The sequence below is a fragment of the Monodon monoceros genome, unplaced genomic scaffold, assembly GCF_005190385.1.
Source record: "Monodon monoceros isolate NGI ecotype Baffin Bay Population unplaced genomic scaffold, NGI_Narwhal_1 Super_Scaffold_8, whole genome shotgun sequence".
Classification (NCBI taxonomy): domain Eukaryota; kingdom Metazoa; phylum Chordata; class Mammalia; order Artiodactyla; family Monodontidae; genus Monodon; species Monodon monoceros.
The window spans coordinates 17241948-17269768 of NW_021703785.1; the positions used below are offsets into that span (position 1 = coordinate 17241948).

General features: G+C 35.7%; 1 protein-coding gene across 1 annotated transcript in view; it reads right to left on the reverse strand.

Annotated features, from left to right (window-relative positions):
- Nucleotides 1-27821, reverse strand: part of GPC5 (glypican 5) — a 1347921-nt gene that overhangs the window by 549054 nt on the left and 771046 nt on the right. The window lies entirely within an intron of this gene.

Sequence of the window (27821 nt, forward strand, 5' to 3'; positions counted from 1 at the left end):
GTACACCTGAAACTAACATATTGCACATCAGCTATATTTCCATATTTTTTTCATTAGAAGTCAAACTCATAGAACCAGAGTAGGACAGTGGTTGCCAAGGTTTGGGGGATGGATGGGGTGGGCCACATGGGGGAAATGTTGGTCCAAGGGTACAAACTTTCAATTATAGTATGAGTAAGTTCTGATTTCAGAGGATCTAAAGCACAGTGTGATGAATATAGTGAATAAATTACTGTATACCTGAAGTTTGCTAAGTAGGCAACTTTCTCTTATTACAGCTGACCCTTGAACAACATGAGTTTGAACTGTGCAGGTCCACTTACACATGGATTTTTTTTCAATAGTAAATACTACAGCACTAAAAAATTCCTGGTTGGTTGAATCCATGTATGCAGACTTGCAGATACTCAAAAGCCAAGGATATGGAGGGTAGACTACAAATTATACTTGGATTTCTAACTGTTTGGATGGTTGGTACCCTTAACCACTGTGCTGTACAAGGATCAATTGTATTTTCTTGTAGTAACCAGTGTTAAGAAGTCTTTGTTTTGTTTTTAGCTTTCTGAATATTATGTAATATATGCAGGGCCTTAACTGTGCAGAAACTGCTTTTACTATCCCCTCCTGCAACTTTTTTTTCCCACTCAGCAGTATGGTATACCATCACATAATGTTTCTTACCAGCACACAGATGTTAAATCTCCTTTAAAAAGAGAAAAGACACTGGAGATATCCTAGGAAGAGGAGTAGAAGAAAGGCTTTGACATTCATAGCCTTTGCAAACTCACAATGTTATAAAACTAATCTAGTCCCACAGAGGCCAATGTAATCACTTTAAATAGCAAATCTGATTTTTCCACTGTTGTAGTTAAAATCCTTTAATGACTTCCAATTGTCCTTGGATTAGAGACCTAGGTCCTTTGTCCTTTATGTGGTCACAGTGGTACAACTGCTTGTCCCTGAATCACCTGACTTACTCTACTGCCACACTTGTTCTCTTAGCTTTGGCCGCCTTGGTTTTCTCAAAGTTCCAGGGCACCCTCTGCTTTCTCCAAGGGCCCTCACATGTGCTCCATCCTCAAACTGGATTACCTCTCCCTTGTCCATGCCACACCCCCACTTTATTTCCACCCATCAGAGCTCATCCAAAGGTTATTTCCTTAAGAAACAACCCACTGACATCAAGACTAAATCAAATTTTCCTGTCCCTATCCTTTCTCCAACAGATATCATGACTAATTAAATAATGTAAGAAGATATATTTTTTAATGCCTAATTCCTCTAATAGTAGGTAAATCCAGTGATGGCAGGGACCATGTCTGTCTTCTCCACTGCTCTATCCTCAGTGGCTAAGATAGTTCTAGTACTAGTTAGCTGCATTACAAATATTTTTAATAATTACCTTGTTTCACATTTTTAACTACTATGTGACTATTTTTATATTTTAAGATTACTCTTTCTCTTACGTGGATTCCCATATGTGTACATTATATTTATGAATTTACAATTATTTCTGTTCCTTTGTTCCAGAAAAAAAATTAAGTTACCTTTCCTTTTGTGAGTCTTTAAATTTTTTTCCCTTTTAATTTTCTATTTTTAATTTTAGGCTATTTTAACACTTGAAGCCTGAAAATTAATTGCTACTAAACACAAGATATTCATGAAAAAATGACATGATACATTCAATTTCGATAATCATCCCAGCACTTTTTCAAACTTTCCTCCAAAAATATTTATTATTGTTATCTTTATGAATTAGATAGTCATTCACTATTCTTTCCCTATAATCCTATAATGTGGTTATTTGTATACAAAGTGCAAGCTCAATGATTTTTATAGTGTTTTCATATTTTTGGGATATATGTATATTGTAATGGGAAGAAATGAAATTAAAATCTTAGAAAAAGGCAGAAAAGATAGAAAAATATGACCTTAAAATTTTTTAAATAGAAAATGAGAGAAGATAAATGACTTAATAAAACAATTGGGAAAATCTACCCCTTTGTATGATATGGCCAGTCCACAGATAAAGTGTAGGTTTGAATTTCCCACTGTTCTACTTTCCAAAGAACTCTGAACAAATGGTTTTACGAAGGCCATCTAATGCACCTTGCACAGAACAAGATGCAACTCTCCCATTAAAACCATGTTCCTGCTTTCCAGAAAAGTAGAGCTATAATGTGTACTAAACTTTTGTCAGAAATAGATGTCTCCTTTTGCTGTACCACAGACTAATATACATATGAAATTGAGGAATATGATGACAGATTCAATACAAAAGCATTCAGCAATTTTACCCTTAGACACCAGTCTATTCATGTATAACACAGCAGAAAATTTACCTCACTCAAATATGTGAAAGTTATTTAAAAAAAAAAAAGAAAAACACAGCTAATTTGGAGGGGATTTTAAAGTAATGTTTAAAAAAAAATTTTTAAAGGCTGTTTCTTAATTATTTACTCATAAGCTACATGAATAAAATAAATCAAACCAGTGGCCTGAATTGATAATAGTGTGATAGGTATACCAAATTAAATGTGTTTATCTATAAATACATTTAAGCTGTTCTATTCCTATAATATGAATAATACAAATATTTAATTAATTGTACACATTGTCATGAATTCTTAGATATCTGAAATAAGCTTTGAGAAATCATATAATTATGTCCTATTGCAGGATTTAGTTATTAATCTTGTGCCCGTAGATTCCCAGTGGAAAATATATATATAGTCTCCTCAATCATTGCAGTGTACTACAGCTTTTACAGTCAGAAAATTGTACATTTTACCTTCAATTACTTTTTCTTATTATCTAAAATAATATATACTTTTACAACATGCACAATAGGGTCTATATTCACTCCATTCTGCTGCAGATGCTATCTTGTTTTAGACAACTATTAAAAAGTTAGTATTTTTCATTTCATGAATGTGTTCAATATTTGCATAATGATTCCTCTCAAAAGATAAGAGAATGAACGAGGAATAAATTGCAACCTCCCTGCATAATGACTCTGCCTTTAAAGATGGATCACACATGGCCACGCTTAAATGTACCCAATCTATCAATATTTATTAAGTAGACAGAAAGTCAATTGAACCATAACTTGCTTTGTGCTAAGAAAGAAACACAGAAAAGAATATTGGAGGATTATTGAGAAGAGACTTAAGAACCGTTCCCAAAGTCAATACCAGAAGCTCCTACTAAATCTCTTTTTCCAATTTTTTATGGAATTGAACAAGCCATCTACAGTGGAAATTAGAGAAGGTAACTAAATAGGAAATGGCTATGCCCTGTCAGAAAACCTTATTGAGTTCTTCAAACAAGGATCTTCAGTCTCCACTTGTAAAGATGCTCTGTACATTCACATACATTGTACAAGAAGTTTATTATAGATTCCTATGTTACTTCCCCAGTTGGAAAGTATTCCTTGAGAACACGGTTGTTGCTCTTATGTATTTTGAGTTCCACAGTAAAGTGTTTAGTAAGGGCAAACTAGTGGATGGTGAAGAATTAGTGCAGTATATTTGAAATGTTATCATTCATATACCAAAACAAAAACAAAACGCCACTCCTAAGCATGGCCTTACCCCCTTTCTTGACTCTATTAGTACTCATGTTGGTTGAACATTCTGTGTGGCAGATGCAGTACAAGCACTTTACCTCGGTCAATCATTGAATTCTGACAAACTCTAAGTTTTATAACATTCACTGTACAGATGAGGAAAACAAAGTCTGAAGTGTTATTTTAGCCTAGGTTAAAAAAAAGTAATACAGTTGACCCTTGAACAAGATGGGGATTAGGGACACAGGTTCTGTGAATTTGAAAATCCGAATATAATTAATAGTTGGCCCTCTGTATCCGTAGTTCCTCAATATCCTCTATTCTACATCAAAGATTAGAACCAACCAACCACAGATAATGTAGTACTGTAGTATTTACTATTGAAAAAACTTTGCTTAGAAGTGGACCCTCGCAGTTCAAACCCCTGTTGTTCCAGGGTCAAGTGTAATCAGAAATCTGAGGCATCAGACACACGTCTTTCTGATTCTATGGATCATGCTTTTAGCCATTGCACTATAGGGCCATACAGCGATTAACTTGAAAAAGAACTAAATGAACAGTCTGTTTAAGAGATTTAATAATTTAAATTTTGAGCTGTCACTCTCTGCCTGACAATTTAAAACCAAGTCCCACACACATTGAAGGCACACACTCCTTGGAAATATTTATCCTTAGGTGGTGAGAAAAATAGGAGCAAGATATTCAACCTTACACTGCCCTATTTTCTCTATCTGTAGTATGTATATATATTGTTCGGGAATTTTTTTTTTAGGCTTTTCTGTCTGTGTATGTGTTTCTTTTCTGTGTTTTCTATTTTTACCTCCCCTTATCCCAGTGCCTAAATCTGGCTCAGTTTTCAGGGGATGTTTGTGGCTTTTGTTTCACATAAGTTTGAGCCCAAGGAAAAGGAGATCTTGATAATGCAAGAATCAGAATACAAGATTTAAAAAGGGATACCTGTTTAAAAGAAAATTTCTTAAACAGCTTTTACCTTTTCATCATGTATGTAACCTCAACAAAAGAATAGTCTAAGGGTCTGAGGAAATATGTCAAATTTCACCTTCTGATGAAAAGCTACACTTTACAGTGAGGAAAAGTGGCTCAACAGCAGACATTTTCAATATCCTGTGAGCTCTCTTTCACCGAGAGAGCTCTCTTACTAATATAAGATCTCTGTCCAAAAAACCCCACTATGTTATACTCTTCTAAATTAATTGGTTCCAGGGATACTGGACAACTAAGCTCAAATACAAAATAATAATGCAGCAGGCTAAAGGTGAGCTAGAGAAAAATAAAGATTTGATGTCAAGGTAAGGCCCTCTGGAGCCACAATTCACTACATGTTTTCCGGTTAGATCAAGAATTGAGAGCAGAGTCTGGGCAAGATTAGCTTTCAGAGAAGTAAGAAGGACACATCTGGCTATAGTCAAGTCTCCATTAGACCACCTCCCACATGAAGCTGTCTCTTGTCTGAATATACTTTCTTGTCTCTAAGGATCCTTCAAGCTCTTCTACTTTTTCCAGTACAGCACTTTTGTGTGCACCTCCCTTTGTGCTCCTTTCCCCCCTACTTCTTTCCTTCCTTACCCTCTTAAACATCTCAAAGTGATAGTGTTCCATAGATATTGATTCTGAGACTTCTGGGCCACAGGGCAGGGGGTGGGGAAATAAGAGTCCCACTTCTTACCAGTTTCAGTGTTTCACACAAGATCTCATTGTTTAAAAAATGGACTTGCACTTTTGAAAAAAATTCCAAAGCTTTGAAAACCATTAGTCTATTATCAATTTCTTACTGCTCATTTACTCTACATCATCTGGCAATCTCGTTTCCAATCTCACCACTCGACTGAAACAATCTTTTAAAAGTCACAGCTGGACTTAATGGATAAGGCCATTCATTTGCTCTCCTCAGCCCAATCCTTTCCCATCCCTCTGTATAACTTCAAACACCTGACAGTACCTTCCTTTCAAACACTCTATACTTTGCCCTTCTTAGGCAATGTGCTATCCCAGTTATGCTACCCAAAAAGCTATTCCCCTGAGTCCTCCATTAAATATCATTACTTCAGCCACAATCCATTGGCAAGGCAATATCTGGCAGGGCAAGAAATAGTGGACTTGGAATCTGAAGACTCGGAGCCAATGAGGGATTTGGGAATTTTCTATCAAATATAATCAAATATATTACAGAGCTCTAAAAAGGTGCTTAATAACTGATTTTGAAGAAAAGAATATAATGAATAAATATATTCTTAGAAAAGTATGGATATAAACTTAATGACAAATTTGAAATACTTGCTTTGGAATGACATTCTTTTATGATAGTCTTTGAAGTGAAATGCAGTTTGTTTTATAATCTTGACAATCTAGTTTCTTGACCCATGATATTTCCATGATGGGGCTGTGTGAAGGGAAGATTACAAAAATGACCAGTAGATTCAGTCAAAGAAATGTGCTGAAGGTCAAGCCTGAGGGACAGATACCTTATTTTTCAATGTGTACTAAAAAACAGTTTTGTTGACTGAATATCTTAATGTCAGGTTAGTTATTTGGGATTTTATCATCAGTTCTATATATTTCTACCAACTTTTTAAAAAGAAGATTCATTGGACCCCTATGATATCTACCTTGCTTTGCAACATATTTTTAGACTCAAATAACCTGTGATTTGAAAGGATGGTGCTATGTGTTTGTCCTCTATTTAACTGAATGTAGCTTTGATGGCAGATATAGATCACAATGGTACTTCTTTAGTATAAATAGTTGGATATGAGCAATGAGTAATACAAAGTGATTCTGACAATTACATCACTTGGCAGAATATTTTCAATCTTTGAAAATAAATTGTTTAAATATATTCCTTTGAGATAATGATTATGGCTATATTCACTTCACATCATTTTTAAGGGGCATTTAAATGGATCTCGACAATGGAAAATGGATTTCTGAGATCATGAGCCATATCTCACAGTTCATTTGAGTGTAAATTTAGTGAGGAAAATATATCAAAGTCTAAAAGGAGAGAAACAAATGTTCCAATTCTACAGAGTTACAATACAAACTATAATCTTTCTAAATATGTATTTAAAGGAATATCATTAATAAATTTGAAAATTTATAAGTTTAAATATGCACATTTAAGATACATATTTGATACATATTTGAAAAATTATTTTTAAAATTACCTCTGGTCATTCAAAGAATGTGTATGGGCTAAATCTCTTTACAACACACAATAACTGGAATTACCATAAAGATGGTAAGAATGGCTACCTATTTATTACTTCCCAAAAATTGGGAAACAACTTAAGTTGAAAGCAAATGGCCATGTCAACACTCTGCGTTAAAATTTGGAGAGCTCACTACCTGGGGGAAGAATGAATCCTTCAAGATATGAGATTCGATGTCTACAGACATCATGAGGTCATAAGTTATTCTTAGTTGATGTGTATTCACACACCTCAAGAGGAAACAATAGCACAAAACATACATAGGAGCTGGTAGAGGTACATCACACACAGAAGCTACCCTAGGACATATGGAGTCTTTTTTTTTTTTCTATTGTAAAGGTTATATAAACTATTGCTCTCCACCCTCCTCCCTTGTTATTTGTCTCTAATGGTCTGTCTCTATGATGGCAATTCTACCTGGCTACCTAGATTCATGTTTCTTGAATCATCAATATTAATCTAAATAGTCTTCAAGTGCTGACCTTTACTGTTTGGAATCCTAACATCTGCTCATTCCCACCCTGCATACTTTAATTCTTTAAGTTTGAACTGTTTCAGAACTAGATATTCTGCACCTGCCTTTAATTTCTGATACTGAACTTTGTGGATTATAGTGACTTACTTAACTTCTTTAACAGGTATAATGCTCAATCATCCTTTGTACTGTCACTGAAACCCTGGCATGATGTTCTTTGCCTTTCTTGAAAAGAAGGACCAAACATGATCCCAGCCACTGTTCTCAAACCCCCACAGTTCTGTACTTGATTGTTTCATCCCATCTCTAAGACCTGTTCTAGTATCTGTATACTTCAAAATTATAGGAAAGGAACCAAAGAAAAATTAATAATAATGAAGGGGAAAAAATAGAGGAGTTGTGGTTACAAAGGGAAAAGATGAAAATGAAGTCTAGATCATAAGTGGAAAAGTTGATTGTGAATAACAGGAATGGTTTGGAAAATGGAAAAAAGTAGAAAAATGAGTAGAGGGATAGTTATAAAGACCAGCCTTCTCTTCAGTGCTTTGATCCTCCCCTAAGAGTATACGAGGGAGGGTTTTATTGCAGGAGAGAAAATGGAAAGACATGAGAGTGAGATCTTAAGGAGATAGTTAATGTTTTTTTTGAAAAATGTGTGAGTCATTCTTTAGGGAATCAAAAGATGTTCTGATTTTAAAAAAAAGAGGTAATAGTCCAGGTGACATTATTCAGCATAAATACACAGCTGGCCAAATTTTATCATAAAATGCTGACAAGATAATATACTTACTACTCCTGCCCACCAGAAAAAGTGACAGATGTAATTATACTCATGATAAAACTTAATAGATTTTCTCATATACTAAATCTCTATAGAAATGGATAGTCCAACAGAGAACTTACTTATACAAAAGGTAGAATGAGAATACATGCAATATTCAGTTACAAAATGTGATTCTTTTGATTCTTGGTTTGCTATCTTCTTTCCTTTAAAGCAAAGTACTGTAATAAAAAGAGGTTTGCATTTGGGTTATGTCTAAGGGCACAATTCACTTTTACAACTTCCTCTATACTAATTATACCGAGATCATTTAATTCATGTGCATAGAAGCACTCAAAAATCTATGTCAACAATTGTAGTACTTTATTCTTTTCCTTATGGGCATCATATTGCCTAACAGTCCTTAAATAACATAACAGAAAAAATATTAAGTGCAACATTAATTAAAATACAGAAAATCACTATCAACATTGTACTTAAAATGTTTTAAGTGGAAACTAATATGTTCAATATTATTTATTTTTCAGGGTCAAAATTCATATTTATTCATATATATCTACATATATATGAAAATTCATATATACCTACATATGTAAAAACATACTACATTTATGCCTATATATTATAAATATTATATCACACAGATTATATACTTATTTAATTATAAATATAAAACTATATGTCTATGTGTTTTTACATAAAAAATGTGTGTATATCTCTACATGATAGAATGTATATAGTGCAGTAGTAGAGCAGATTTAACTGTGTGAAAAGTTAAAATGAATAAATTTAAAGTATAATCACAGTCACAAAAATAATAAAATCTTAGACTCATAATTTTATAATTTATAAGACACTTTTAGAATTGTGGCCTTTTTATATATAATCCTTAAAACAACATGATAACAGAGAAAATGTATAACACTCACTTCAGAAATTAGTAAACTAAGTTACAAATTGGTGAAGCAGCATGTACTAAGTCACAAAGCTAATAAGTGAAGAGTCCAAATTTTGCAAGCAACCAAGTTTTCTTTTATCTTGGTACTATATTTTAATACATTTTAGTGCCTATCTACACATCAATATACTCTACACATTTACCTAGATCCTCAGAAATCTTTTTACATGTCCTGGCAGACCATTCTCCCATTTCCAACAACAGGAATTCTGAAGTTTCCATCTTCCCAAGCCCTTTAAACCCATTCTTGACTCCTGTCTAGAAGGTGATTACATGATCTTCCACTTTGAAAAACTTGAAGTTATCAGGAAGGAATACTCAACTTGATATGTACAGAAAAACCCATATTGTCCTGAGTTCCAATATTTCCTCTAGGATTAGAATAAAAGAGGTTTTATTTCCAGGCAAGTTGATTTTAAGTGGAATGGTTTTTGGTGTATTCCCTCCCTCTTCTTATACCATGTGCTAGTATGTTACTATGCTGCTTCAAAAGGAGAAGAGCAGACTTTGTCTTTATTGCTGTTGAAACTGCAATGGCAACCCTATTAGTCAGGAATCCACCTTTTTGCCAGTTTCAGGGACCAGGATCTTTAGATCCGGAGACTACCCTTGCTGATGCAAATCTTATCAGACAGTAGATCCTCCAGGTGATTCTATTACAGCTAAAGTTTGAGGACCATTGCTTTATGTATTAAACTGTGAGAATATAGAGGAAAAAACCCCAACACTCTAGAGGAATTAAAGAAAATCGTGGAAATGGGTGCAACTTGTTGTGGACATAGGTCTTTAGTAATCACATTGCTCTTTGTACGTGGTCTGATTTCCTCACTATTGTCCCTTATCCCCTCAAAACAACATTCTGGAATGTTATCCATTGCTTATCGTCCTCTGCAAGTAAGAAGTGTGCTTCCAGAAAACCCATCTTCAGGACAGACTAAGAAATTTCAGCTTTACGTGATTTCAAACTCAATTGAATATAGTTTCATTGCTTCATGAGGGGTTAATCAATTGTTTTCAGAAAGAATTTGATTTAAAAAACAACCCTTCCAGGTATCGGTACAAATCTGTTGTCACACTATAAAATCTGGTTCCAGGGTGGGAAAATTAAGTGAGGAACACTCCTTATAGAACGTCAGTTTCACAAACCAGCTTCTTCACAAGCCTCAGGCGGACTATATAATTTGCATATCATACAAATGATACAACATAATCATATAGTAACAGCTTAGAAGTTTCTACAATGTATGCAATACTTAGATAAAAGACCCACATTCTGTAATAAACCCACTTTAAAACAGTCATTACTAATGATTTCTTAGTAAGTTAAATGTGCACGAAATTTTAGTTATAAAAGGTGAAAACACAAAAGGTTACTTGAATGTTTAGATAGTTATCCTTTCACTTTTCTCAGGGTTCAGAAATAGTAATCCTTTTTTTTTTGCTTCTTCACTATTCAGAAATAATTAGTTAGGGTTAGAGATCTGAAAAAAAGACAAAATCTCTATGTCATAAAAATTTATGCTGTACTTATTAAATATTTTGTTTTTATTCTATGTAAGAAGTAATTTTGTTACAAAAGGAATGTGTTATATAAGTGGCAAGATTTTTCTGAGATTTTAGTACTTTTATTTAAAAGGAAATGTTAGTATTGGAAACTAACATTTATAATTCTGAATGTTAATGACAGTCATTATTCATAGTCACTCTTCTTTTGGAGGTTGGATAATCCCCTACTGTTTAACTTTTCTTTGAATATTTAATGAACCACCAAAGAATTGTTCATAAGGATATCAGCTGCTGTGAAAAGATTTTCATTCCTCCAGAAATCATTTAAGATAACCCATGATTTATTATATGGAACGCTCTGAAGTTCTGAACTATGGCCTTGAAAATAGATATTCATAAAAATTTTTGTCATAAATTGTGGGACAAAGAAAAACATATTCTATGATATTTTAAGAGTTGAAGTGATATACATCACATATTTCAAACTTTTATATTTTCAATTAAAAAATTCTTTATAATTCTATAACTTAAAAACACTGGAAAACAAAATGTTATGAAATCATCATTTCCTAAATTTAAGAGATTTCCAATTTCAGATTCTCAGCTTACCTGAATCTTCTATATTAACCCAAAACTTTTGCCTGAATTTGTTTTCATCAGCAAGTATGCAAAACTAAGGGATCTGTCAAATTAGTTGTAATTTACATTCATAGAAAAGTGCTATAAATCAAAATAACATAATTCAAATCCATCACCTCATAGAAGTTAGGTTACAATAGAGGCTTAGTTTGTTCACTGAGTCTGTTGACTATATTTTTATAGCAATGGGAAACAAGTTGCATAATCATCTACCAATTAATATATACCTGTAGCCTTGACTTTTTGAAAGTTTCATGTAAGTAGATTAAACACTTCAAAATTAATATTACCTTAAATTTGTATTATCTTTCACTTATTGTCAGACACAGATCCCCTAACTGCTACTTTAAGAAGTATTTAATATGATTCTATGTCATAGAATGTGTGCATACAAGGGTGTATGTGGGTACTTTTTACCTAGCTTCCAGTTCCTGCTGAATTTCTTTTGCAACAATTTAAAAGAAATATAAGGCTTATGGTAATTAAATTCTAAAGAAAATTTTTAAGTGGATAATTGATAGGTAGCTTTGAGAAGTCTTTTAGGGAATCTTTAAGCAGCTCATGAGCCTTCTAAAAGGTGTGCCTAGAAGAATATATTTTACTGCTTTTTAAAAAATATTAGTACTATGGAAAAAGACAGGCGACACTTTTGATATCGGCATACCCACCTTGCTTTTAAGTTGATGAAATTTATAATGAGAAGAGCTAATGGTGAAGCATACTAATCCTCAAGGATTCACTGATTATTTTTTGACATACTATGACAGGCAATTAACAGTCTCTGATATATAGTAAAAACTGTTAGTTGATATTAGAGTTATTAATAAAATCATACTGTGGTATATGTGGTAAAGAAATTAGTTCATACAATTGTGACCTTCATTTCTATGTTATTTTTTACAAAATAAATTGTGTTTGAAAAAATAATGGTTGAAAAGCTCGCAAAAGTTATGAAAGATATCAAATACTCAGAGATCCACACGTAGACACATTACAGTTGACCCTTGAAAAACATGGGTTTGAACTGCATGGGCCCACCTATAGGTGATTATTTTCCATATATACTTTAGTACTACATGATCCACATTTGGTTGAATTCTTGGATGTGGAACCTTGGATATGGAGGGCTGATTGTAAAGTTATACACGTGTTTTCCACCGTGTAGAGGGTTGGCACCCTTAACAGCCAGGTTGTTCAAGGGTCAAATGCATAATTAAACTGTTAGAAGACAAATAATAAAGAGAAAATCTGACAGTACCAAGAAAGAATTGACTCACCATGTATAAAGGACTTTGAATAATATAAACAGCTAATTTATCATCAGAAACTATGGAGACCAGAAGGCAGTAGGATGTTTTATTTAAAGTACCAATTTATCAGGAAGATAAAACCTATACACAGGAAATACCAGAGTCTCAAAATATATGGAGCACACGCTGACAAAACTTAAAGATGATACAGATAGTTATACGATAATAGTTAGAGACTTCAATACCCCACTTTCAATAATGGATGGAACAGCTAGAAAGAAGAGCAATAATAAAAGACTTGAAAAACACTATAACCCCCAAACACTATAACCTAACTGACACATACAGAACACTTAATACCACAGAGTATACATTCTTCTCATGTGTACATGGAACATTCTCCAGAATAGACCATATATTAGGCCATGAAACAACTTTCATGTTTAAACAAGACTGAATTTATACAGAGTAACTCCTCTGATCACAATGAACTGAAGCAATAACTAAAACAAAACTCAAAGATATGTGGAAATTAAACAATACACTCAAACAGATAATAGGTCTGTATTAGGTTGTAGGGATACCATAACAAAGTACCACAGACTAGGTTACTTCAACAGTTTACCTTCTTACATTTCTGGAGGCTAGAAGTCCAAGATGGTAACAGGATTGTTTCTTCTGAGAGCCTCTCTTTGCCTTAGAGAGGACCATCTTCTGTCTTCACATGACATTCTGTTTGTGTTGGTGTCCTAATATCCTCTTATAAGGACACCAGTCATATTGTATTACAGACCACACAGATGATCTCATTTTACCTTAATTACCTCTTTAAAGGCCCTATCTGCAAATATACTAATATCATAGGGTATTTGGGTTAGGACTTCAACATGTGAATTTTGGGGGAACACAGTTCAGCTCATAATAACATCAAAGAAGAAATAACTAGGAAAATTTGAAAATACTTTTAGGTGAATGGAAACAATCACAGCATACCAAAATGTACTGAATGCCACAAAAGCTGTGGTAAAAGGGAAATTTACAGCTGTCAATGCCTATATTAATAAAGACAGACCTCAAACCAACAACCTAACTTTACACCTTAAGGAACTAGAAAATAAAGAGCAAATTAAGCCCAGAACTAGCAGAAAAAAGGAGATAAGGCTAGAAAAGAGAATTGAAAAACAGAGAATATATACAAAATCAATATTGGTTCTTTAAAAGGATCAACAATATTGAAGAATCTTTAGTTAGACTGACTAAGAAGTGAGAGGACACAGCTAACTAAAATCTGAAATAAAAGTGGGACATTACTACCAAATTTACAGAAACAAGGATTGTAAGAAAATATTATGAACAATTATATTGATAATACATTAATCTAGACAAAATGGGTAAATGCTTAGACACATGCAAATCACTAACTGTGCCTCAAAAAAATTTAGAAACTCAAGGGACCTCTAATGAATAAAGGGACTGAATCAATAATCAAAAACCTACTGACAAATTAAGTCCAAGACTAGATGGCTTCACTGGCGAATTGTACCAAACTTCTAAGTAATCAAAACCAACACTACTCAACTCAAACTTTTCCAGGGCTTCCCTGGTGGCACAGCGGTTGAGAATCTGCCTGCCAATGCAGGGCACATGGGTTCGAGCCCTGGTCTGGGAAGATCCCACATGCTGTGAAGGAACTAAGCCCGTGTGCCACAGCTACTGAGCCTGCGTGTCTGGAGCCTGTGCTCTGCAACGAGAAGGCCGCAACAGTGAGAGGCCCATGCACCACGATGAAGAGTGGCCCCCGCTCGCCGCAACTAGAGAAAGCCCTTGCACAGAAACGAAGACCCAACACAGCCAAAAATAAATAAATTTATTTAAAAAAAAAACTCTTCCAAAAAATAGAACAGAGGAAACACTTCCTATGACATTCCAGAAGACCAGAATTACACAGATATCAAAGTCAGACATAGATACCACAAGAAAAACAAAAACTACAGACCAATATTCTTTATGTATATAGACACAAAGATGTTCACAACACTAGAAAACGAAATCCAGGTGCACATTTAATGGATTATACATTATGGCCAAGTGAGATTTATCCCAGGAATGCAAGAATGTTTCTGTTTAAGAAAACTAACCAATGTAATACATGGTATTTACAGAACTAAGAAAATATAAACATGATAATCTTAATAGATATAGGAAAGGCAACTGACAAAATTCAATACCCTTTCATGATAAAAATTCACAGCATACGCAATGGTGAAGGACTGAAAGCTTAGCTTCTAAGATTAGGGGAAAAAAACAAAGATTCCCACTTTTACTACCAATATTCAACATTAAACTTAAAGACTTATCTAGAGTAATTAGAAAGGAAAAAATAAAAGGCACCCAAATTGGAAAATAAGTAAAAGGGTGTCTATTTGCAGATGAAATGATTCCATACATAGAAAATCTCAATCTACAAAAAAGTAATGTTTTTATATTTTAAAAATTAGTAGTTTAGGGCTTCCCTGGTGGCGCAGTGGTTGAGAGTCCGTCTGCCGATGCAGAGGACTCAGGTTTATGCCCCAGTCCGGGGGGATCCTACATGCCGCGGAGCAGCTGGGCCCGTGAGCCATGGCCACGGAGCCTGCGCGTCCGGAGCCTGTGCTCCGCAACGGGAGAGGCCACAACAGTGACAGGCCTGTGTACCCCAAAAAAAAAAAAAAAAAAAAAAAATTCGTAGTTTAATATTTGTATTTGTCCATTTTTTTTTTAGTGCAATTGGCTAAACCCAGATAGATGGATCCTGAAATTCCAGTTTCTTTCCAAAATAAAAACTTAATTTTTATTTGGCATCCATCTGCTTACACTACATTATTAGTTTTAATCAAGTGGTATTTAAAGATATAGTGAGAATATGGGACTATTTTTCTAGTGTCTAAATACCATCAAGTCAGAGGTCAGTATTATTCTCTATATATCCATATAATTTATGTAACAGATGTTCATGGACTACCTGTTGATTGAATGAGTACTTCTTCTCAGACAGAGAAATGTAGAAAAGATGTCTGCAATGCCATTTTATGATCAAAATTCTGAATGTTAGTCTTTGAACATAAAAATTCTTTTTATTATTATTTTTTTTTTTTGCAGTACACAGGCCCTCTCACTGTTGCGGCCTCTCCCGTTGTGGAGCACAGGCTCCAGACGTGCAGACTCAGCATCCATGGCTCACGGGCCCAGCTGTTCCGCGAAATGTGGGATCTTCCCAGACCGGGGCACGAACCCGTGTCCCCTGCATCGGCAGGCGGACTCTCAACCACTGCGCCACCAGGGAAGCCCATCATAAAAATTCTTGATCATTTAATTTTACAATATCCACCATAAGGGCAATAAAAAAAGTAAAAATAAAACCTTAGCACTGAATTTTAAGGTATTCTCCAAGTGTTTCATTGTCATTGGCAACAGGAGACAATGAATCATTCATTTACATGGGTTCTGGAACTTTAAGAGGTATCTTCACCATTGGGTCAAATAATAAGTGATGTATAATCTTGTGCTTTTTCTGCCCGTATGCCATCCGCATCTTTGATCACACTTGAACAAAACGCCCAGCTATAATTAGGCACTGAATAGAAATACAAGTGTATTTCGTATAAGATAATCCTCATTTAATTCTTATTTCTTTGGAATATACATAAAATGATTGATTTGACCTGTTACATAAAATTCATTTCTGTGTTTCCCCCATGAAATTTCAGTGCAACCACTGACTTTGCCTTCCTCTCCATTGCCCAAGGACACTCAAGCTGTTAAGTGTTTCCAGACCAATGGTGCATGTCTGTTCTCTACACTCTGGAAAAAAATCTATGGACTTGGGAAAAATATGAAACAGAGCTGTGAAATTGTTTCTATGTTATTTATTTCAATAATAATAAGGAAAAGGGCAAAAGTTGAAAGACTGAATCAATCAGGCATAATTGAAACTCACCCCAGTGTTACTAAAGCAACTTTCTGGGGCTTAAATTTCCTATAGATTTAATGTAAAGTGAAGGAAAAAGAAAAGATGAAAAGTAATGTTTACTCTTCATATTTTCAGTGCACTGAAATAATGCTGCAAATATATATCTTGGTCTGGATGAGTAAAATTATACTTGCTTCATCATTTGTAATTACTTTCAGTGAACTTTATACTAAAATTTTACCATGTAATGCTTTCAGTTCTGCGAAGATGTTAATTTATGGCAGTGGTAATAAAGTATAGTGAGTCTTTATAAGTCTATTGGATCACTGCACACTAGGATAGTTTTTAGTAACATAAAGCCACTAATTCTTTTCAGCAGAAACTCTGCAGGCCAGAAGGGAGTGGCAGGATATATTTAAAGTAATGAAAAAGAGAAAAACCTACAACCAAGATTACTCTACCCAGCAAGGATCTCATTCAGATTCGAAGGAGAAATAAAAAGCTTTTCAGACACACAAAAGCTCAGAGAATTCAGCACTGCCAAACCAGCTTTACAGCAAATGTTAAAGAAACTTCCCTAGGCAGCAAACACAAGAAAAAGACCCACAAAAACAAACCCAAACAATTAAGAAAAGGGTAATAGGAACATACACATCGATAATAACCTTGAGTGTAAATGGATGAAATGCCCCAATCAAAAGACACAGACTGGCTGAATGGATACAAAAACAAGAAACATATATATGCTGTCTCCAAGAGACTCACTTCGGACCAAAGGACACATACAGACTGAACGTGAAGGGAAGGAAAAAAAATATTCCACACAAATGGAAATCAAAAGAAAGCTGGAGTGGCAATACTCATATCAGATAAAATAGACTTTACAATAAAATCTGTTACAAGAGACAAAGAAGGACACTACATAATGATCAAGTTATCAATCCAATAAGAAGATATAACATTTATAAATGTTTATGCATGCAACATAGGAGGACCTCAGTACACAAGACAAATGCTAATGACCATGAAAGGGGAAACTGACAGTAACACAATAATAGCAGAGGGCTTTAACACCCCACTTTCACCAATGCACAGACCATCCAAAGAGAAAATAAAGAACCACAAGCTTTAAATGACACAATAGACCAGATAGATTTGCTTGATACTTATAGAAGATTCCACCCCAAAGTGGCAGAATACACCTTCTACTGAAGTGCACATGGAACATGCTCCAGGAGAGATCACATCTTGGGTCACAAATCAACCCTTGGTAAATTTAAGAAAATTGAAATCGTATCAAGTATCTTTTCTGACCAGAATGCTACGAGACTAGATATCAATTACAGGAAAAAATCTGTAAAACAATACAAACACATGGAGGCTAAACAATACACTACTAAATAACTAAGAGATCACTGAAGAAATCAAAGAGAAAATCAAAAAACACTAGAAACAAATGACACTGAAAACACAACGACCCAAAACCTACAGGATGCAGCAAAAACAGTTCTAAGAGGGAAGTTTATAGCAATACAATCCTACCTCAAGAAACAAGAAACATCTCAAATAAACAATCTAACCCTATACTTAAAAACAACTAGAGAAAGAAGAAGAAAACCCAAAGTCAGTAGAAGGAAAGAAATCATAACAATCAGAGCAGAAATAAATGAAATAGAAACAAAGAAAACAATAGCAAACATCAATAAAACTGAAATCTGGTTCTAGAAGATAAACAAAATTGATAAACCCTTAGCCAGACTCATCAAGAAAAAAAGGGAGAGGACACAAATCAAAAAAATTAGAAATGAAAAAGAAGAAATCACGACTGACATCACAGAAATACAAAGGATTATAAGAGACTACTACAAACAACTATATGCCAATAAAATGGACAACCACGAAGAAATGGACAAATTCTTAAAAAGTACAATTTTCCAAGACTGAACGTGGAAGAATTAGATAATATAAACAGACCTATCTCAAGTAATGAAATTGAAACTGTAACTAAATATCTTCCAATAAGCAAAAGTCCAGGACCAAATGGCTTCAAAGGCGAATTCTATCAAACAACAGAATTCGGATGAGCTAACACCCATAATTCTCAAACTCTTCCAAAAAAACTGCAGAGGGAGGAACACTTCCAAATTCATTCTACAAAGCCACCATCACCCTGCTACCAAAAGCAAAGGTACCACAAAAAAAGAAAATTATAGATCAGTATCACTGATGAATATAGATGCAAAATTCCTCAACAAAATACTAGCAAACAGAATCCAACAGCACATTAAAAGGATCATACACTACGATCAAGTAGGATTTATCCCGGGGATGCAAGGATTCTTCAATATACACAAATCAGTCAATGTGATACACCATATTAACAAATTAAGGAATAAAACCCATATGATCATCTCAATAGATGCAGAAAGAGCTTTTGACAAAATTCAACACCCATTTAGGATAAAAACTCTCCAGAAAGTGGGCATAGAGGGAACCTACCTCAATATAATAAAGGCCATATACGAGAAATCCACAGCCAACCTCATACTCAACGGTGAAAAACTGAAAGTGTTTCCACTAATATCAGGAACAAGACAAAGATGTCCACTCTCACCACTCTTATTGGAAGTCCTAGCCACGGCAAACAGAGAAGAAAAACAAATTAAAGGAATACAAATTGGAAAGGAAGAAGTAAAATTGTCACTGCTTGCAGATGACATGATACTATACATAAAAAATCCTAAAAATGCCACCAAAAATCTACTAGAACTAATCAATGAATTTGGTTAGGTTGCAGGATACAAAATTAATGCACAGAAACCTCTGGCATTCCTATACACTAACAACGAAAAATCAGAAAGAGAAATTAAGGAAACAATCCCATTTACCATTGTAACAAAAAGAATAAAATACCTAGGAACAAACCTACTTAAGGAGGTGAAATACTTGTACTCAGAAAGCTATAAAACACTGATGAAAGAAATCAAAGATGACATTAACAGATGGAGGGATATACCATGTTCTTGGATTGGAAGACTCAATATTGTGAAAATGACTATACTACCCAAAGCAATCTACAGGTTCATTGCAATCCCTATTCAAATACCAATTGCACTCTTCATGGAATTAGAATGAAAAATTTTACAATTCATATGGAAACACAAGAGACCCAGAATATCCAAAGCAATCTTGAGAAAGAAAAACAGAGCTGGAGGAATCAGGCTCCCTGACTTCAAACTATACTACAAAGCTACAGTAATCAAGACAGTATCGTACTCGCACAAAAACAGAAATAGAGATCAATGGTACAGGATAGAAAGCTCAGAGATAAACCCATGCACCTATAGTCACCTTATTTTTGATAAAGGAAGCAAGAATATACAATGGAGAAAGACAGCCTTTTCAATAAGTGGTGCTGGGAAAACTGGACAGCTACATGTAAAAGAATGAAATTAGAACACTTCCTAACACCATAAACAAAAATAAACAAAATGGATTAAAGACCTAAATGTAAGGCCAGACACTATCAAACTCTTAGAGGAAAACATAGGCAGAACACTCTGACATACATCACAGCAAGATCCTTTTTGACCCACCTCCTAGAGAAATGGAAATAAAAACAAAAATAAACAAATGGGACCTAATGAAACTTAAAAGCTTTTGCACAGCAAAGGAAACCATAAACGAGACCAAAAGACAACCCTCAGAATGGGAGAAAATATTTGCAAATGAAGCAACGGACAAAGGATTAATCTCCAAAATATACAAACAGCTCATGGAACTCAATATCAAAAAACAAACAACCCAATTAAAAAAATGGGTGGAAGACCTAAATAGACATTTCACCAAAGACGACATACAGATGGCCAAGAAGCACATGAAAAGATGCTCAACATCACTAATTATTAGAGAAATGCAAATCAAAACTACAATGAGTTATCACCTCACGCCAGTCAGAATGACCATTATCAAAAAATCTAGAAGCAATAAATCCTGGAAAGGGTGTGTTGGAAAGGGAACACTCCTGCACTGTTGGTGGGAATGTAAATTGATACAATCACTATGGAGAACAGTATGGAGGTTCCTTAAAAAAACTACAAATTGAACTACCATATGACCCAGCAATCCCACTACCGGGCATATACCCTGAGAAAACCACAGTTCGAAAAGAGACATGTACCACAATGTTCACTGTAGCACTATTTACAATAGCCAGGACATGGAAACAACCTAAATGTCCATCAACAGATAAATGGATAAAGAAGATGTGGCACATATATGCAATGGAATATTACTCAGCCATAAAAAGAAACAAAATTGAGTTATTTGTAGTGAGGTAGATGGACCTAGAGTCTGTCATGCAGAGTGAAGTAAGTCAGAAAGAGAAAAATGAATACCGTATGCTAACACATATATATGGAATCTGAAAAAAAAAAGTGGTTCTGATGAACCTAGGGGCAGGACAGGAATAAGACGCAGAAGTAGAGAATGGACTTGAGGATACGGTGGGCAGTGGAGAGAGGAAGCTGGGATGAGGTAAAAAGAGTAGCATTGATATATATATATACACTACCACATGTAAAATAGACAGCCAGTGGGAAGCAGTTGCATAGCACAGGGAGATCAGCTCCGTGCTATGCAATGACCTAGAGGGGTGGGATGCGGAGGGTGGGAGGGAGGCTCAAGAGGGAGGGGGTATGGGGTGTACGTATGTATATGGCTGATTCACTTTGTTGTGCAACAGAAACTAACGCAGTGTTGTGAAGCAATTATAGTCCAATAAAGATGTAACAAAAAAATAAAGCAACTAATTCTGACGAAATAATTCAAAATATAGTGTAAATGTTCCTTGCAATGTGTTCTGAAACCTGGAAGGTAGTTGAAATAATGATAAGTAACAAGGACAGAAAACTAGCACCCAAGAGTCATGTTTTTTTCCTAAGAGCCCAGGAAAACGTAATGGTCAGCTTAATGCTGAGTTATCTTTGGTTGTGATTTCAAATACAAATAAATATTGTGGGATTTTCTTTTGACTCTCTTAACTGTAGTAATAATGTCATGGCCCCAAAGAAAAATTTTCTTGTAAAAGAATACATTAGCTTTCAAAGGAAAAACCTATGAAAAATTAGAATTTTAGATGGTAAAAACAAAGCATAATGGCTAAACAAAACATTCTGGAAAAGCAGAATGATTAGGTACACTGTGGATCACAAATTACTGCACTTTAATTTTTAAATGAGCTTAAACACCTGTGAAATTTAAACCCCAGAGCCAGTGATTTGTGTGGCACTATGTTACAAAAGGAACAAAGGTTCGACATGCAAATTTCAGCTTTATGTTGCATCAGCCCAGGTAACCTTGCAAACAACCTTCACACACACACTGGAAGCTGAGTGATGCCTCCCATATGGATCCATCCTTCCTTTTCCCTTCCCAGTCAAGTTGACAGCAATTCTGGGTTCATTTTCTAAACGGACTGATAAAAGTTATCCTAGCCCTGTACCTGTTATTAACCTCCCTTGTACTATTATTACCCATATTTTTTCCTTTGAGATAAGCAGCTAAACACAGAAGCTGATCTTTGCATATGGTGGGCTATTACCCCAGAAAGAGAACTGCAAATGTCAATCTATTATTGGGTCATTAATGTCAGGTCATGATATTTCAGAATTTGATGTTTTTAACCTTTACAGACATTAACCCACATACAATACACTTTTGAAAAGAGTTTATTTATCCTTAGAAAGAGTGGATGCATGCTCCAGGAATACTGCTCTGTAATATTAGGTACTGTATATATGGTAAGTGTATTTATGTAACCACCTCTTCAGCTTAATTTGGCCCTTCATCTATTACTTTAGAGGAATCTAAAATCATGGATGAAAGAAATGTTCAGACGTCTGATAGGAGAAATGGGGAATAAAACAGAATTTAATAGTGTTCTCTTAAAGAATTACTCCTAATTCTGACACTGTTTAGACAAAATTTGCCAAGATGATATTACCTTATTTATTTTTCTTTGAAAGTCAAAATTGTTTCCTGTTATAAAATTCAATGAAGTCAATTTCAGTACACGACGTAGTTTTAGGGTATACCGTTAAAGTCATAATTCAAGAGGCTGAGGAAAATCTAGGATGAAAGCATTTAAGTAGGAGATTTTATACACAGCGGCAGCAATGCATGCATCGCTCTGGATACAGGCTTGCATGATGCAAATTCAAAATATGAGAAAAAATGCAGGGCGCATGTGGATTTTTAAAATATTTGAAGCATTTTTGCTTTTTTATTTTTATTGTTTTGTCTTTCTTATGTCCATACCTTTTAGCTTAACTGGTTACATCTTATAACAATATTTTGAAAACTAATACATGACAATGAAGAGTAAGAAAGGAAAGGATACAGTCAGAAGAAAAAACATGAATATAGTGACACACAGTAACTTATGCTCCAAGGAAGGGATTTTCTGCATATTTCTGTAATGAAGTGTCCACAGAAATCATCTGTTCATTGAAAGACTCATTCATTTGGAGACTATTGTTTCATTACCTACTATGTACGAGCGCAGTTCCGGGCCCTACTGTGGTGGGCAGACGTTAAGATGGCTTCCATGACCCCCACATCATGTAATCTGTCCACCGGAGTGTGGACGGACCTACGCTTACTTCTATGTAACAGAATGTGGCAAAGGTGATGAGGTACCACTTTCATGATGATGGAGCCTAAGAATGTAACTGCCATCCTGCTAACAAACCGTCTCTACCGTCCGCTCAGTTTGCAGGCTTCAGCGAAGCAAGCAGCCTTAGGGGACAGGCTCACACGGCAAAAACCGGAAGGTGGCCTCTGAGCAGTGGAGCGAGGAACCGAATTCTGCCAACAATTATGTGAGCTTGGAAGCTGATTCTTCCCTATTTCAGCCTTTAATGAGACTCCTAACTGACACCTTGGTTAGGACCTTGTGAGAGACCTCCAAGTAGAGGACCCGGTTAAGGTATGCTCAGACTCTTGACCCACAGAAACTGTGAGGTAATAAACGTGCTTTAAGGCTGCTAAATGTGTGGTAATTGGTTATGCAACAATAGATAACTAATAAACCTAGGGCCGCCATAACGAGTAAAGCCATTCATCGTGGCTATTTTGGGGGGAGTTCTGTGTAGAAAGGCGACTAAGCCTCAACTATGGGGACACAAATCCAGAACCAAAAACTGGGTCGTGAGAAACGAGGAAAGGATCCCAGAGAAGTAGCAGCTGAGGCTTGAAGGATGAGCATGGGCTACTCAGAAGGGGTGTGTGTTTTTGTGCACCACGGGGAGGAGAGTGGGGCTAGCCTGGCGGAGGACGTGGTACGTGAAAGCACACAGTGGGGAGAAGGTGAGACAAAGTATGGCCTGATCAAGTCTGGGTTGTTGGAAGCAAGGCTAGGAGTAGTAAGAGATGAAGATAGAGAATAAAAACTGAAAGCAGATCATGAAAAGCTGTGTGACTCAAGTTTACGATGAAAGCCTTGCCTACAGTAAAATTCTAAGGGTCATATACATTATATGATTTTGCAGAATTACTGTAAGGAACATATGCTCCAAAATATGTTCTAATTGCCTTGATCAAGTATAATTTTCAAGAAGTTTAAAAGGTGACTTTACTACAAATGTAACATGAATGTGTGTTCAAAGATTAATTGATGAGGGAATACATGCCAAAGCTTTTTTAATAAAAAAGCCAATAAAACATTTAAATTGGGTCAAATTTTGAGAGAATTTTTGATAAGAACTTGAGTTAGATTTATATTCTCAACTGGACAAAATTATCTGCACTGGTGTAGACAGGACTCTCTGGCTTTCTATCAGTTTTCTAGAAGTTGATCTCTACTCGTGCAGAGTTGTAAAAGAACCTGGTCAGTTAAATATACACCCTTCTATAATCCCTTATATCATCGGGTAATTCCAAGAGGGCCCACTAGACTAGGTTCAGTGATCCACTGAAAGGTACGACACAGTCATCATTTTGCCAATTTGCAAGTATTGAAAAATGTTTCTTATTGTATGGCATATCACCCTCTTTTCACCTCTGGCTGTCTCCTAGGGATTAAATACTTGGACCACTATTTCTCCTGAAACTTGGATTTATTGATCCTTTTTCTCCTGGCACTTAAATTCAGAGAAATTTGAACTTCTTTGCCAAATCGTTGTATCCTTATCAGAAAGTTTTACCATTTTGTACTGTCACTTCGATTTTCTAAAACCATGTAATTATCTTACCAGAGCGCGTCTGGGGAGGTGAGACTCCTTTTATTATTTTGATTGGAACATCAGATCATCTGTATTTTTATACCTGGTTCTCTTTTGTTATTGTTGTTTTGATAGAATGACAATTGTTAACATTTATTCTGTACTTATCTGTACTGGGCATTGGGACAAACATCTTACATGCCTTATCCCTGTAAAAAACCTCATAATACTCAGAAGACATGATCGCTGTTTTACAAGTGAGAAAACTTGATCCACAAAGAGGTCATTTCCGCAAGGCAACAGAGCTAGTAAGCATTGGGATTAGAGGTGGACTCAAGTTGACCAGTCCCACTTTGATTAGTGTAAAATCGTCATCCCGTGAGCGATTTAACTGATAGTTACAGGATTCTGACAACATCCAGGCATATGGTGCTAGACACTGGGAATACCGTGCTAAACAAGGTAAGTGTTACAGTCTAGAAAGCTTTCTAATACTGTTTTAGGTTTAGATTAAAGCTGTTACAGTCTAGAAAGCTTTCTAATACTGTTTTAAGTTTAGGTTAAAGCTGTTACAGTCTAGAAAGGTTTCAAATACTGTTTTAAGTTTAGATTAAAGCAAACGTGGTGATGAGAAAGAAGTCCAAGCAATAAGATAAAGCCCTGTTTGTTTTCAAGTGAATTACCACCACCCAATTCCCAGAGAGATCCCAGGGATTATCAGTGGCCTCAGGATCCCCACCAGGTAAGTGCTTTAATTCTGCTCTCACAGTGTTAACACTGCTTGCTCACTCATCTTTTGTTTCCTAACTGTATTTTTGCCACAGTCTGGCTTTCTGTTCTTCTCAACTCGGGATCATGCTGTCTCCAGTATCCTATCAAGGATGTCAAATTGCTTTCTAAAATGTTCTGTGGGCTCTGTATGAAATCACTTATAGAAGTGTGTCTTCTTCCGAGTCACACAGATTCTACTCCCTGCAGCTTGATCTGCAATACATTCTTTTAAGCCCCATGGTGTTGGGTTTCATTACTTTTCTCATCTTCAACAAGGAGGGAGCGGTACAACATTGGCATCTGCCCTTGGCTTTGATCAGTGGCCACAAAGGTCTCGGGGGCTGGGCTAATCCCCTTGTCATAGCATGTGGAACAGCAGACTGTTTGCGCTTCCAAATGCCATTCCTCCAGTGAGCCTGGGCCGTGCAGGGGTTGTAACTTCTTCTGCCACAGCCTGGCCCTCTGACAAGTTGGTAGCACACACACTGACTGGGAGGATTGAGAGTCACCATCTTTGTTTTGTATTTCAAACAGGAAAACCGGTTCTATTTCATAAATGAATGAGAACATTTTTTCAGATGGTTAGGTCACAGGCAGTATTCGCGAGGTAGCCCCAGTGGAGAGCAGGGTGGCTTTCAGTCTTTGTGCTCTGCGCTGATGTGAACTTCTTTCCTTCCTGTGCTCTTATCTTCCTTCTTCCCTTCCCTTCCTTGGCTTCTCATACTTTGGTAAAATCTTGGGGAGAGGTGTATTAGGATTAACTAATTTAAGTGCTTTTACACAAAAAGTCATTCATTCCAGTGCGAACCCTGACCAGTTTTAAAACTTCCTTGTTAGTGTTTCAAGTGCATTTAGGGTTCCAGGATTCAAGTGCCCCATCCCTGCCTTTACTGGCTGAACAGTGAACAGAGTTGGCATCTGGAATGGAGAGGGTGTAGGTTTGTCGCATAAGACCTGGGAGCCCCTATGTTTTCATTGCCATTCATTCCTTGTCACATATACCAAGACTTGCTGAACTTTGCTCACTCTTGCCATTTCTCTCTAGATCTCTACCCTTCTGCCTCTCTGTTCTCCTGTGCCTTCACAACCCTACCCTAAATTCCCATCACCCAGGGGAACATTGCTATGGCTTATATTCTTCCTAAATTTACTAAATGCTTTTAGAGGATGATGACTTAGAAAGCTCTCTTCATTTTATTTAGGATCTGTTGCATTATATTCCTGTGGCATTCTATCTTTGTCATCAGTTTACTTCTCTCTCAGAAATATGGTTTTAGCAGCTAACTTTATAAACAACAATGTATGTCGCTATTTAAGATTGTTCTCTTTGATTCATGGAAAACGTATGTTCCAAGGGAGGTAACAAGTAAGGTACAAGTCATAAGAGTAGGGTTAGAAACACATTGCCCATCTATCATGATCCCTGTGAAAATATTTTTGCTGGAAGTGACAGGTTGCTCTCATTCTAAACTTAGTTTAAATGTAAAGCCAAACATGCCCACACAACGTTTTATTTCTCCCCAAAATGTCACCTTTGGCAAAGCACAGTAGATTCAGTCACCCTGGCATCGCTCTGTACAAAAAGATACTTCAGCAGAAGTCACACATTTGTCTCACAGCACTGAGGCTCCAGGGAATTGGGTTCTAAATTGTTTCTATGGGTGCTCTGTCAAATGAGAGGTCAGCTCCCAAGTTTCCCGGGGAGACCACAAGAGTATGTTTGCCTTTTGAAGGCAAAAATAAATATTTTTAAAAATCAGTACTTTGAACATGCAACAAAGATGCATACCAACCATACATAAGCCAGTGGAGCTAAAACACCTCTTTCTTCATCAAATAGAGAACAAGACTATGAATTATAAGCATGCATAGTACAGGTCAGGACTAGGTTAGCTATGCAAATGTTAACATTTTACAAAATATATATTCAGTATATTTTTAAAAGGAGTTTAGTTTTGTGATTTGCTCAGAACAGGATTTAAATCAAAGAACTGAGTTCAGAATTTTCATGTGAGGTCTTCCTATTAAGAAAATCAATGCATGATACCAAAGATATTTTCACATCTTCTTCCTATGATGTACAATTTCCATCATTAGTTACTATCTAATGAGGAGTACCTGACAAATGTCCACATTTCCTAGAAATATTAAGGGAATATCCATTACACCTCATCAAGTATTAAAATATCTTTTATGGTATAATCAACATACTTCTGTCACTAGAGTTAAATGGTTCCATCACTTTCCCTTCATGGACTCCTTTTCTATTGCTGTAACCCACGACTGTGGACATAGAAGAGATTCCTCCTCCCCAACCACACCCTTATTGAACCACAGTTACCATGTGGGTTTGCCACGGAATCAGAAAAGGTCTGCAGTTGGCAAACAGTATCTTTCGGGGATGTAACTGTAAGTTACTTGTGTGAAGCTAGGTTTGGGTAGGAACGCTTACTAATTAGAAAGCTGAATGAG